Source organism: Ischnura elegans, chromosome 5, assembly GCF_921293095.1.
Source record: "Ischnura elegans chromosome 5, ioIscEleg1.1, whole genome shotgun sequence".
Lineage (NCBI taxonomy): Eukaryota > Metazoa > Arthropoda > Insecta > Odonata > Coenagrionidae > Ischnura > Ischnura elegans.
Window position 1 is genome coordinate 64,606,010 of NC_060250.1, and position 15,599 is coordinate 64,621,608.

Genomic DNA, 15,599 nt, shown 5'->3' on the forward strand with positions numbered 1-15,599 from the left:
CAACGTCTGTAGAATTCGTAGAAATAGCAGAATAAGTTTATACTGTTAATCGTTTTTTTTCGAGTCGATCCCTTCTTGGCTACCTAAAGATGTATAATGATGAATCTTGGAAGATTTGATTAATAGATGCCCATAGTCCGGGGTGTACATAAAAATCGTTGCGAACAATTACAGTGAAAGACAATAACACGAGAACAAAAAGAGGGATACTCTTACCTGATCAAGATTGCCTGAGGGAAGGATTCCAGAGTAAATGTACACTAATTAAATGAGAAATGCATTTTTATAGGAAAAAACTTTTTGTTAACTAGAAATGATAAAATACGCTTTCCGTCAAAGACTTTAAAGTGGAAAAATAATGGAAGAGCTTAGGAGGATGAATCGTGAGCCTTTTTAAATCAACATAAAAGATGCTTGAACCTTACCTTTTGGAACAAAAAAAAAACATTTAGACTTAGTTCTGACATCCATTAACGTTACCTGAAGGTTCATTAAAGACCTCATTCTCTTGCCACAAATTTTGGTTACAGTTGAGAATGGGACCTATTTTCAAACTAAAGAAACATTAGTCAATCACTGCAGAATTACGAATAAATCACTTATACCCAATCAATCGAATCAACAATAATGAATTTCCAGGCTAGATTTCGTACGAAAAACCTGGCAGTACTAACAGGAATGAGCAATCAATGAAGCTACTCTGAAACTTTACTCCGCGGACTCGAGGTAAGCATTGAATTAAATTCGGCCATAAAATATTTGGCGTTTGTTGCATTAGACACTATATTCAAACATGGACCCACAGACTTGAAGCCAATAAACGGGTACATAGTGCTTAGTGGTAACTTAAATTTTCTTAATAAAAATAATGATTTCACACTAATATCCTTCAATTGTAAAATGTAAGTTAGCAATATCACACGGTGATTGTTCAATCAATGTATTTTTCACTCCACGATTATGTTTCCAACAGGAGTTGACCACAAAGCCATTTCCATCAAACTTACGCATTACGACGAAAATTAAGAGCATTGATGATAACTCCAAAATAGTGCGGTGAGGTGCCTATTTAACACGAGATTTATCGTTTATAATGCAATGAGACACCTAATTAGCTGATAGGAGAATTGAGTGGAGACCTGCGTCAAACCAATCCTAGGATTGTTGACCAGTGATGATGATGATGAGACAACTAACATCAGACAAAGGCATATATACGGTTGCTGTCACAAAATTCATGTTTATAGTCTGGTCACAAATACATATTTATCTTTCACACGAATCTCTAACATCTCCATTACAGTCTTCGTGAAAATAGGGGCTTTTAACTAAACAAAATATGTAACGTGAAATACTTTTTCAGCCAATGGACGATAAAATACGTCAAATTAGATGTAAATCTAGTGAAATAAAAAAAATACATACATTTCGATTTCTGGTGTACTCTCCATAAACAAGCTCCCATCCAAGGCTTTCCCTGCTATTATTCTAAGAAATATCACCGGAGAATTCAGCAACGCTACCCTACGATGCCATCCATAAATACAGGCAAAATTCATTCGCCAGGATGTGAAGATTATCAGAGACGAATGGGTCTTGCGGTATTAAGCTAAAGCAAATCTCCTCCAGTCGCTTTGCGCAATCTTAGAACAAGTTGATTTTTTACTACAGAGTTATAGTAAGTAGAATAATTAGGATTTCTACATGTACATGCCCAACGAAGCTTATGAAGTATACCTTTAATATATTAGTATACGGCTACAGTAAATTTTAATTTGAAACTTTCAAAAAATAAATGGAACACGTCAAATCCAAAGGAATATATCACATGCGTCGTTATTATTGACCCGATCACTAAGCGCTATTTCCAGGAGTCTCGTAAGACAATATGAAATATACCGACACCTACATGCTGACAAATTTCATAGGAAAGGCTGCCGCTACTCCAGAAGGTAGCCCGGAGGCATATAAACTTGTAGAGCAAGATACCAATCCGATTCCACCGACACCTTGGAAGAGAACTATTTAAAATCTAAGACAATAAAATATCGGCACTATTATAATTCACTGCGCAGAATTAAATACGACAAAAGGCTGGTTGTAGTAATAATCTAGCTACTTGTCAACCCACTAATTGACTATGTCCAGAATTTCTGTAAAAATAAAATTTCTCTGAGCTTCTCGGACACAATCATGTCACAAATAAAACAAGAGCAAGTCCAAGAAAAAGAGCACAAAATCATTTTATCGTAACTAACGTCGTTGCAGTTAGACCCTTGTAAAATAAATGGAGCAGTGTACAAAATTTGTCATTACTATTACTACACTGTGTACTACACTACGTCACTACTACACATGTACTACTTCGTCATGAAGGGCTGACCATCTTTTGATGTCCACTGAGTACGTAGTCGCTCAGAGGATATCAGGTGAAACAGTTGTCATCAATCCAGCATATGTGCGGAGGGGGCCTATAAAAGGTCAACCTTTCATCAAAGTCCAGTCGATGCCTCCGCCAAAATATTTTCATTCTCCACGTCCCACAAGAGGGTAAAATCGAAAAAGTGAAAAACTTATGAAATGACGTTTTTCAAGGTAATTCAATGAAACTTAGCAGCAATATAATAAAATTGATGACAATAATCAAATGGGATATCACAAAACTCTCAGGAACGACGATTTTCAGTTTCTTGGATAATCAACTAGAATAAGTACCTGATGACGCTATTGGAAATGACTTCTATCAGATAAAAAATGGCATCACTTACTTGACACTTATTATTTATTTAACTTAGTTCCGGATATGTTGAACTTGGATTGAGTGTTGTTGCGTTACAATACGACGGACGCTAAATTTACGCGATATTTGACGTATAATAGAGAAAAACTAACATTTTAAATACATTGTATGATGCTGGGCACGATATGGTGGAAGTTCTTAATATTCATATATCTCACTTGATAATGTTGTTTGTAACGACGAAACGCGTCGTGTAATAATAAAACTCAGTGGAAATATTGCAACGTCTTATTTTGATAATTTTAAATATAGTATATATTATAATATTATATTTCATTATACATCGATGAATTCACTTTAGGAATTTAATTTAGCCTTCAGAAGACGCGTCCACACCCATGGTCTGGATGCAGCTTTTCCTCCAGAATCTGGAGTTGGCGGGGGCGGGACCGAACCACCTTTGCCAACCCGCGAAAGACTTTCTTCCGCCCGACGCATGTGTCTCCCTCCACGCCTTGATAACGCCCCCACCCCACGACATCCATCACGGCCATGAGATCAGCGGAAGAGGGCCAGAAAGGACCCCACACTCCTCGAGACGCCGACGGGGGGAGTGGAAAGAGGAAGTATTCGGGCAGAACGGAAAAGTGAGACGAGGCAGTTGAGTGTGTGTGCCGAATTAAAGAAAGAAAGCGAGTGGTAAGTCGCTGGAAGGGGAAAGAGAGTGTTTGGGAAGGGGCTTGCTACGAGATCCATGCTCACTATAATGAAGTAATTCGGTATTTATTATTCTGTTAGTTTCTACTTTTTCAGTATTCGTAGTAAAAATCTAAGAATGAAACTATATTTAGTGATCCCCTGAGGTGCTGTGGGTGAAGGGTCTTCACGTTCCTCACAGAGTCAATTAGTGCATTGCTGCCGATGTTTTGACACACTACTCGGACACGGCGGTCTACCAAAAATTGATTAAACGACTGATTTACGACCATAGTAGGGAAAAATGACGACTGACCCCGGTAAGAATGAGCCAAGCAATCACAGGATGTTTTCTGAGGTAAAATTCTAATGCTATAATGAAGGCAAATGTTAAACAGAGTCCACTCTATCCACCCCATCTTAATTTCAAGATTAGTTATTTATCACTGGCATAAATTTCCGAGCAGACCATTATTACCTTATGTCACCTACGAATTATAACTCCAAGATCCCGCCATCTGGAACGGTAGCTGTCCTCTAAACCAGACAGAGGGTGGACGCCAGCCAGTAACCATTCACAGCAACAGACGTACCAATTGAAGACATCAGTGCAAGGACCAGATAATAATGAAAGGTGAATTTTCGAGAAAAACAAGAAAAAAATGAATGGTTCCTGCACTCAAGATACTAGAACTAAAGTTTTCAACAAAACCTGCTGAACTTATTTGGAGCTTACTAAATGAAGATATTGAACAATTTATCTGCTGAAAGGAGAAAGAGAGAAAGGGCTCCATATGTTTGTGGTAGTCTTATTTTTGCAAAAAATTGGTCCTCATCTGGTTCTTGTACTCGGGTCTTCAATTGATTCAAAAATCAGCTGGTAGGCATCAGATTTGGACACCCAGAAATTAAAATCCTCGAAGTTCGAGGTGGCCAAAGGAGAGGAACTGGCCCCCATACCTCGATTACCACACGCCTTTGGCTGAGTCTGGGGTGGGCTCTATCCTCACCTATCCAAACCAGCTTTTTCGGTTGATTCACTGAGAGAGTGAGCGTCAGATTAAGACAATAGCATCATCTAATTAACAGTATACCATGAGGAAGATAGAAATTAGGCAATTTCTTGACGAATAACTTAAGCATGAAACTTTGGTTAAACGTCTCAAAAACACCCCGAGCATCTAAGATCTATAGAGAGAGCTTTAATCTGAGAAAAAGAAATACTGGCTCAAAAGTTGCAATAGTTAAGCCTCCAACTTTAAATCAAACATTGATAAATATAGAAATTGTTTCAATAAGTTTACGACTCTCATAACTTATAGGATCAACTTCTTTTACGCATTGAGTAGGTCTTTACCGCTGGATATCTAAACATCAAACTATGATTACAATGATAGATTGCATCTGTTCTCAAAGATTTAAGCAGGACGTAAAATGGTGGCATACCAAAGGTTATTTATCTAACCGAAGACTGTATTCACTCGTTGATGGAATCTCACCCAACCTCGATTATGTTTCCTAAGATCATAATAAGATCGTCATGGGTCAAGAAAGGAAGCAGGAATGAAGAAGCGAAGGGCTGGATCAGTGGGACCCTCGTAAATATTATTCCCGGGACACTGAAGTCGCCTCACTTCAAAGACGGCTCTTTGTCCTAATGTGAAACATAAGAGAGCATACGGGAAGAAAGCGACAAACGTTTCGAGAAAAAAATTTACGAGTCATTCGGCAATATAAAAATCGGGATTTATGTAACGCTCCCAAAAATTATACGCGTTCTCTCTCTGGGTGGTATGAGACGAAAACCGATTAATTGCTAATTAAACATGAAAGGAGATCGGGTCCGTTTATATACGAGACACTAGCCCAATACCTTGCAGCTATCAACCTCCTGTCTCGTTAAAGTTGCCTATCTACGATCTTATTTGATGAGCATGGCGTTACGAGTAACTATAGAATACTATTTTTAAACTTACGGACTACTAATTTTTCAGTAATGAGAGGAAACTAAATTACTTAATTATACGAATTAAAGAAATAGCGAATTAAAACCATCACATTATTACCCCAATTTGTGTATTTCCATTACTAAATTACGCATTAACGTAATTTTATGAATATTTTCTTCGATTTACATAATAAATTATGCCATTTGACATCTAAGACAATTTATGCACGCCAAATTTAAAATTTTAACGAAAAGTACGGTTTAGTATTTGTCTATGAAATTTATGTGACCAAACGACTGCCACAAATAACATTAAATTATGATACCCACAGTTTAAGTGATAGTCATTGTCTTCCTGAAATTTAAGAGACCAAATGACGGCTGCAAATAAAAGTAGCTTATGATATCAACAATCAACCATAGCCGCTTCAAAATAATCTGCTGCGAAATATACGTTGATGGCAATTGGATTAGTAAATCCTAAGAAGCAGAGGGCATTTAACTGCTTAAGCGGAATCAGAAAGAGAGAAGGCCGAGGGAAAGAATTATGATGTTTTTAGTTAAATGAAAGATAGTTAAATACAATAGCCAAATTTGCCATGGACGATAGAGCATAATAATATAAAAACGCACTAAACCAAAGACAATCAGGACTATTTGCTTATCACTGAGTCGCATCAAAGAATATTTACAATGGATGGCGGCCAATAAAAATTCGCAGCCAAACCCAAAATGTGCCCCGCCTTCGAAGAAATAACTTTCAGAAAATCCACAGGTGGTATGAGGTTTCCAACATATCACGAAAGTGTAAAATTTCGCACACCGCAGGGGTCAATAGCAGGCCACGCCTCGCCTTGTACAGAAAAACCGACCATCGGGTCGATAGCATCTTTTTCAATGACAAGAGGTACAAGTGATGAGGTCAAATAGAAATGAGTTTAAGAGACAGTTTTCGAAATCGTAACCATAGAAACGCTCTTGCGTAGGTAATCAAGGGATTCAAATCCATCTTAATTTTTTGGGGAGCATAATCATTAGCGAAAATCGAAAATAATTCGTTAGCTACTACAAATATAGGGGGATTTGAATCCCTTGATTATCTAAGCTAGGACGTTTCCATGGTTACTATTTTGACAAGTGTTACTTAAACTCTATGTTTCTATTTGACCTCATCACTTGCACCTCTTGTCAATGCAAAATATGCAACTTATCATTGATATTTGGAGGGGTAAGAGAGTCCATCTAGCTCCCATCTCCTCGATTAGGTCTACTTCCAAAGCGTTTCTAGCAAGGGCCTCGATTTGTCGATTTTCGCGAAATACGAAAGTGGTCGTAATTCATTGAAGAGCAAAGAAGAATTTGCGAAGTGGCAATGTGAAATTTCTTAACCTAGCATGACATTGAAAATTTCAAATTTGCTAAAAAATATTTTTCCAAGTGTTCCTATTTTCCTGACGATATTTAATCTTTATTATTCCTCAATGATTAAGAATTTGCACAATTTCTACAGCGGTAACCACGACGCTAAGTCTATCACGGCTAAGCATTACGAACCAGTAAAAGCTACAAATAAATTAGAAAAACATCCAGCCTCGAGTCCAATATCCTTTCAGTAAAATTAATGGAGAAATTCACTCCGGGAGTAACAATACACATCGATCACAGTTAGAGTTTATTTAAAAAAAATTGGAATAAATCTAGAACAAATTCGCAATATAAGCTAGAGACTTTACAATTTAGGGCACGGGAATTTCATGCAGCAACAAGATTATCCTCGAATACAATAAAAAAAAGGGATAGGTACATAAAGAAGGAGGAGGGATTACTATCACAGCTTGAAAAAAAGATATGGCTTAGAATGATATTAGGTTCAGAGGAGCACAAAACATTGATGATGCCTCGACCTCTTCGGCTTCGATTTCTGATAGCGAAGTCAAAGAAAAAAACGGAGAAAGCGGCGGGCAGCGTTGGGAGAAGGACAAAAAAAACAGCCAAAGAAGTGATGATGAGGAATGGAGACTAAGGCAAACATATTGATTGATTGATTATTTTCTCGTACAAATCGGGACTGAGATGAGATTAATTTCTCTCGTCCCATCACCATTACGTACATATACATATAAAGAATGGATTAGGGTGAAGTAAAAGGATAAAACGATCTGCGATGGGTGGACACAGCAGCGCTGTCTTGGTGGGAGTTTGAAAGAAATAGCACCGACAGAAACAGGTTCATCCCGCTGGCTATCCTCTGCTAGCGGAAAAAATTGGGTCGCCATCAAAGTGATTTTTTCCAAACTCACTCGGCGGATGCAACTTCAATATTAGGTGATAGAATAGCGAATCAGCTACTTTAACTATGAAAAAACCTGTTCACAAACTTAAGACGCACTTAGGCGGTAATACACGATATGAATAGAGACATTGATGCGAGAAACAAAGTACATAGGTATATGCCATTTTAATCGAAATTTCAACTCTACTGACTCACTGACAAATAAACTTTATCGACAGACGGTAAAGGAATAGGGTTCCTCGGCTATAATTTATGAAGAGTGTATTTGAAAATTAGTACTCATATACAAGCTCAGTACACGTAACTTGTCTATGCAAGGCAAACTGTTGATTACTCTCGGAATACGCATATCATTTTAACAAAAAGCTTAACCATAAAAGTAGAAATAAGGCAAGCTGCCAAAACTAGTTTTTCAGCTCTTAGCAAATGAATGCCTTAATTGAAACCAAGCCACGTAAGTTAAACGAAAATGACTCAATGGTCGGTTCAAATGCTTTAACTTAAAAATTCATGCATTGAATTATCCACACGTGTACTATTTTGTTCTTTCGTCGATGGTTTTTGTCGGGGAAACTTTTTTCAGTAGCGTAAGTGATAAATATCTTAATATGTTTTTGATCTCGCAGTCGCAAACGCACCCACTCAAGTTGGTGACTGGAATCATCGCAAAAAACAGAGACTCATGGGGCATTCTCTTACCTTTTAAAAATATATTTCACGCTTTAAATTTTAGAGCCGCATTCAAGAGACAAACAGGATGCGTATCTACATAAATAGGATGTATATATTGAAAAGGGAGGTACAATAAGATTTCCCTAAACGTTCTCCTGGATATTTCACTATTACATAATCCAATACTATAAGTAGTAGTTTAGTAGTGGTATAAGTAATGGTGAAATATCCAGGAAAACTTATAATTTAATACCGCAAAGTTAATAATGAGCTAATGAATTTTTTCCTTAAAAGTTTTGAAAATCATAAAACTAAAACTCCCATTTTCGCAAAGAAATTGGGTTGCAAGACTTCCATTAGTGGCCATTTCGATATTAGGCAAAACATTATGCAGCGAGAAGAAATTTCTTTCAAAATGCATTGGACATTTTTATGCCAAGGTCCCTTATCAGCAAATGATATTATCAGTGCTATCCTAAGGAGTATTTTTCCTCGATTAATAGATAACCGATGAACAATACTTCCATTTTAAGAAGACTAAAGTATTGAGCCACAAAATGAATAACTACCTGTGATGACTACGATACTTAGTTTTCTCACCCTTACAGCACATTTTCACCAAAATAAACCAACCATCAACGGGAAATGGCATTCAGCATTCGGTCGCCAAATACCGAATCGAAGAGGTGGTACGGATATTGGGAAAACGAAACTTTCTCCAGGGCGATATTACATGGTTTAGATTAAATCGCTGTTTGATCGATCGATTGCGGGTTTTCGATTACAACCTAATCACGCCGCCGCAAACTAATTTCTGTGAATAGAAATCTCCCAGCATTCATTTGTTATTCTGAAGGATTTAATTCTGCCAAAGTGATACGCATGCATATTCATTGAAGTTAATTCACGCAAGAGCGAGGGTCTAATCTGTATTCAGACGTTCTCAGAGGGAACGTTGACCTCTTCATATTGAGAAGATGACGGTTCAAGGAGAAGATTTGGGACACGGAATGAATTAGTATTATTCCGGATGCAACGGAGTGAAGACAAGAGTGTCATCAAGATCAAAGAATAAAAGAATACGGAAAAATAATGAGATGAAGACTGGATAAAAGAATCAAGAGTGAATAATGGTGTGAGAAGCGCAAATCAGGAAAGCGAAAAATAAGAGACAAAAGATAGAGAAATGCCTTAAATATTACCTTAGTAAATTCAAAGAGCGAATATTTTCCAACTTGAGTAGGTACACGGCTGAATAGCAGCTCATACTCAATACGAGAATATGAAATATTCGTTAACACCACAAAAACATAATCTACATGAACTATGAGCTTCTCCCTGAGACTGAATTAAAAAAAACAAGACTATCCACGAATATTTAATCGTTTTACCCATTCTTTATGTTTTCAATTTTATCTCTCCTTCACTCGTTTTCTCTAAATAACTATCATTATAAATGGCATAAATCCTTGGGTGGTATCCCAAAAAATGCCCCTATTCTCATCAACAGTTTGATTATAGTCTCCACGCCAATGGCAAAAAACACACAAATTATTGGGCAGGAGGTCACATGCGTTCTCTAGCCATGATGACAGTCATCCACTTTAGCGTACCCTTTCCACTCTTTTACACAGTCAAGGTCTTCGCTAGCCTTTGAGTCTGCCTAAGAATTTCCTACCCATTTTGGCAGGCTCCGTTTTCTTTCGTGTATATTTACTTTGAATGAGGCCCGTAGGCTTCCGTAGTGCGTTGACATACTCAGCCTACACTACCTTTATATAGCTAAAATAGGATACGAGGAGTGATGGGTCAAAAGTTCACGTCATTATTAGAAAAACTTTATAGAGGATGTTTGACATACTGGTTATTAGTTGTCCGCGAAATGATTGGCATACGGATTAGAGAACTTCACAAAGATAACACGGCAAGAAAGAAAGAAGGACGAATCGATCATGGATTTTCTCAATAGAAGACACGAAAATATTAATTAACATACATGATTATTCCAGAGACTCTACCGGCTAAGATAGATTACCATGGGGCATAGACATACAACACAATTATTTTACTAAATATTATTTCTATAGTATTATATCGATTACAGTAGGTTTCCATGGAGAACTAAAGAATTATTCTGGGAGCTCCCCCTTCCTTCATGTACTTCCCTCTTCAACTCACAATTAGGCCTACTCCCTTTCAATCTATCTCAATATCCTATTCTTTTCGGTCATCTACCTCATTTACCTAACATTCTACCCTCTAACACTGTTTTCAAGAGAATTAGAACTGCTTTAGGCATTTGAAATTACGACGTTGTCCTTACTCGAGCAGCGTGCAATAATTCGTTATCTGTATTTTCATGGTGTGAAACCATTTGAAATTGATCGATAGTTAAAAGAGACACGTGGTGATTGGATTATAGATGTGTAGAAAGTGCGTCCATTGGTGCGACAGTTTAATGAAGGCGGAACAGCAAGTGACAACAAAATCAAAATAATCTCGGCGATTTTCCTAAAGAAGCTTTCGCGCGGCCATGGAATCATGGTATTGACATTGTTAAAAATGCGTACGTTTGTAGGGAGATAACGTAGCGAATTAACACCAGTTTCAAAGGCGTAGCCAGCGGGGAAGGTCCGAGGGGTCCGGACCTCCCCCCCAAATATAAAAATACAATTACATTGATTCATAAAAGAAAACAAAATATTGAAAAAGCATGAATTTATGAAATATTTCTTTGATTATGAAACGGGTAAAAATTAGTTTAAAACCTTCTACTTAGTAATCTGTTTTACAAAAAATTTTCCCCCTGATTTTGGAACCCCCCCCCCCAAAAACGAAATTCCTGGCTACCCCACTGACTAGTTTCAAAGTATTCGTGTGAGTAGTCAGTTAGGAAAAAAATGGGATGCCTTAGAACTTGAATGCACCTCGTATAAACTGTATATCAGGAGTAGACCGAGTCGGCTCAAATGAGTAGATGGCTCATGACTGGGGGCGAGATCAACGTAGAGGTATATGAAAGGGAGAAATGAATGTTAGAATGTGTGGAAGGAAGGAGAGGGGAAAAGTTGGAAAGGAGTGGGGAAAGTCTGAAATGGCTGAAAGTGACCCCGGAGTGTGGGAGGGGTTTGCGTGGTTGTGGAAGGGGAGAGTGGGGTGGGAGAGAAAGTGGTGTGGAGGGGGAGGGGGGAATTAGGAATGGAGAGGGGAAAGTGGAAGGGGGTGAGTCAAATCATGCACGACGTCCTCCCGATCCTCAACGCACGCTCTCTCTTTTTTTCTATCTCCTCACGCAAAGCCACGCATGCTCTGCACCCTGTTTGGCAATAACATGAAAATGTTAACTAAAACCTTTACACGCTGACCTTCAATGAGTTTTTTCTTTTAATTGTATACAAAAATATACCAATATTAGTTCTGCAGTCGAATACTAGAAATGCTGTGAGCACTACAATGTGAGGTTCACAACATGTCCAGTTCACTAAGTTTCCTTTTCTCTCTATTACATACAAAAATACTAGCGATATAAGTCCTGCAGTCGAATAATATGCATGCAGTGAACCGCCGCGCATTATAGGGTGATTGCAAAATTCATACTCGCGGCGTAGAGCGATCCTAATTTGAGGGGGCCATAAATACGGATGTTACCCGAAATTTATACTTTGCCATGACACAATTTAACGAATTCATGACTTATCAAGGGTATTCCTTAAATGAGCGCGTTATCAATTTTTGGGGACATTTTTGAAAAACGATTAAAATGTGAGCAAAGTGGCAGCATATAAAGCTTTTACGGTACGGACTGGGGCCTCCTCTATGTAGTCCCTTTGATTAAAACTTACCAGGATTTAGTCCAACAAATGTATCCACCAATGATCGTGTAAACAGTATGCCTTGCTGAGTTAAAATATTTCTCACTCAAAGGCAAATGATATTTCCCTTTGGTACTTTCCCACTAATTGTGCACTTGCGGGTGACTTCGTTAAATGCACGTGCACACGCTGCCTTGTATCATTGAATGTCTATATTAAGCTCATGCCACCGTCACCACAAAAAGTCACCATAAATACGCCAGGAAGGAAGATGCCTAAGTAGCCACAAGTACTAAACATCACGCGACGCGAATTTGGCGGGTAAAGGATTATTAAATCAACATGGAGTGCAAATCGTAAAAAAACGTAATATTCACTACTACGCTAACTGCAGCGTTACGCACCCAAACAAGCTAACTTTTTCCATATACGTCCAACAGCAGTAACCAAATTGCGTTCTTGAGCCACTAAAATTCAGGGGAAAAGAATTCTTAAGGGGAGTGGATACCACGCCAGAAAAGTGCCGTTGCAGCAAGCTACCATTTAGGTCGCTAGGGGGCCATTTTTGCATGTAACGAGGAACTGTTTCCACTAAAAAACATAGGATATATGTAGCCTTGGTTTGTATGTCTTCACAGTTGCACACGTAAAAACCTATTAGGAGAAAAAAATGTAAACTTCCCAAAAAAATCGCCTTTTTCTCGTGAGAATTACTCCGCTCCAAATTGAGACTCAGAGATGATCAAACATTTGAGTCAAGGCTGCGTCTTTCATAATTTCAAATATATATACCGGTAGAGCGTGCATGCAATCAGATTCGCGTTATGTTCTTGAGCGTGATGGATGTTTTGGCCTTTCTACGGCTCGACGTCTATCACAGCGCTGGCGGGGACCTGGCGCTGTGGTCTTCCAGAGAAGGATCCCCCCACCTCCACTTCCCCTCTTTTTGGCGGTCTCTCTCCTTCCCCTCTCTCTCCCCCACTACCAATCCCTTGCCTTCCTTCCCCTCACACTGCTCCACTACGTCGGGCGTCATATTCGGAGAAAAAAAAATATTTTGTTTCGGGAGGCTGGAGAGTTCAAGCGTGCTACGAGAGCAAGATACACCTGTGTTTTTCGACGGGTCAGTGTCGAGATTGATTGTGGACAGCAGATTATGGAAAAACCAACTCCTTACCTGAAGTGGAGATATCGTAAGTGTTATCAGCCGAAGAAGAGGAAATATCACCCTCCAAAACCTAGAGAAGCAGGTAATTTCACAATGAAATTCAATTCATTTTGCGTTTAAAAAATGACACTCTTGTATTAATAGTGTACCAATTATTTAAGCTTCAAGAAAAATAACGAGAATAAAAATTCCCTCCTTTGCTTGAAGCCTTATTACACATTTATTTTGTAGCTGTTGAAACCGGAAGCGTTCATTCCGAAGAATCATCGCCATTGGGTTCCGGAACAGGTGTAGTGGAAAGGTAAATATTGCTGCAAAATAATTACATTAAATCTTATACCTACGATTTAGTTGATAATAGTTCAGAAATATTCAATGGAGCGCTAATTGCTAATTATAATTAACGTGTAAATTACATCACCGTCAGCAAATTCGTTTTCTCAAAATTCGTTTTTTCCCCTTAGGCCATCATCACCTCAGCCTTGATGCAGCAATTGGCATGGTGGAGAAATGGACCCTAAGGAACAGGATGAATATCGACGAGCTGAGCAATCAGACGTAGACGATTTCCTTCTCAGAGTTGAGGATCATTTGGAAAAAACGGATAGGTAATTGCAATAAGACTGGTGGATTTGTTGATTCGGTTAGGTTGAATTACTCGGAACATAATTTTGAAAACGCAAACTCACAGAATTGAAAAACGCATTTTAATGTAGTTCACCGTCTCCTATTTTGTACGCCCCTAGTTTAATATATAATGTCACCAACAATCCTGTAGAGTCATACAACTCTTACGTAGCTAATGTGCATAAAATATTTGTTCATTAGAAGCTATATGCATTCATTTTCTTTCAATACTTTAGTTGGAAGTTAATTTTAAAACTTGAATATTTAATATATTTTTATCATGAAATCATTCACGATCAAACAACATCGCTCTCAAGTAATGAAATCCTCTTTATTACAGGTGATGGTGATAGTAGCATAATGCAAAGGCTGTCTAGGGAAATGCCATACGGGCAGCACTTACCAGTGCAAAAAGTAGAATGCGTCAACCACCTACTTAGAAATTACAGCAGTAGACTGCAAGATATTGCACGACGGCCAAGAAATTCAAAAGGGGTAGTGCCATAGCCACCTAGAATGGCTATGGTAGTGCCCGTTGGGTACAGGAGAACAATAAACAATAACTTGCAAAGATTGAGGGTAGCTGTGAGTGGGGCAATCTCCTTCAGAGCGAAAATGGCTGGGTCGGAAAGGGTCAAACTCCTACAGAAGGACATAGAGCAAGGATCGAATCATGTTTTTGGTGACCATAATAAATGTGACAAATATTATTGCAAAGGGCCCAAAGAAGGAGAGGAAAACTTGGTCCCTCATTTCATTAGTTGCGGCATATGGGAGGATATCATCTATGCCAACAGTCTATTATCTCGTCACTCCGCTAGTTTGATATATAACGTGACAAACAATCTTGTGGAGTCCTACAACTCTTATGTAGCTAAGTACGTAGGAGGGAAAAGGTTAAATTTATGTTTAAGGGGGGCCTATGAAACTAGGTGTGCCATTGCATCGGTAGCCTTCAATGTGAAAGATGATGTACATGGCATAATTCATAAAGGACTGACGAGCAAGAGCCCAGGAGAATGCCCAAAAAAATTCTGTTTCCTCCAAAAGGAATAGGGAGTACATAAGAAAGCGACGACTGGAATTCTCTGAAACTTCAAAAAAGAAACGTCTGCGAATTGAGGGACCAGGCAAACATTATGGGCTTGTTCCTGATGTACAAAGTGACATCGCATTGGCCAGCCAAGATTCCATGAATAATTTCCTATCATCACTAGAAATGGATAAAACCTCAAGGGAAAAGTTGGAGAGGGAAACACGAGAGCAAATGCTCAATGCGACGTGGCAGGCGGAAATGTGGAAAAGGTTGACGGCCTCTTTCTTTGGCCGTATTTGCAATTTAAGGCCCACAACATCTAGGGAGAAAGTGGCAGACGATATTTTGTTTCCTTCCTTCAGAGGAAACAAGGCTACAGATTGGGGAAATGCTAACGAAAAATCTGCCATCAGGGAATATGATTCTTCAATCAAATATAAAGTTTAACCCGCTGGTCTCTTTGTTGATGACAAATTACCTTCTTTGGCTGCTAGTCCTGATGGGGTGATATCTGATGGTGAAGGCTTGGTTGAAATCAAGTGCCCCTATAATTGTAGGTATATTACTCCTGAGGAAGGAGTTAAAAATAAAAGAGCTACCTTCATGG

General features: G+C 38.6%; 1 protein-coding gene across 1 annotated transcript in view; it reads right to left on the reverse strand.

Moving 5' to 3' along the window:
* Positions 1-15,599, reverse strand: part of LOC124158984 — an 801,817-nt gene that overhangs the window by 273,817 nt on the left and 512,401 nt on the right. The gene's annotated exons all lie outside the window — the stretch shown is intronic.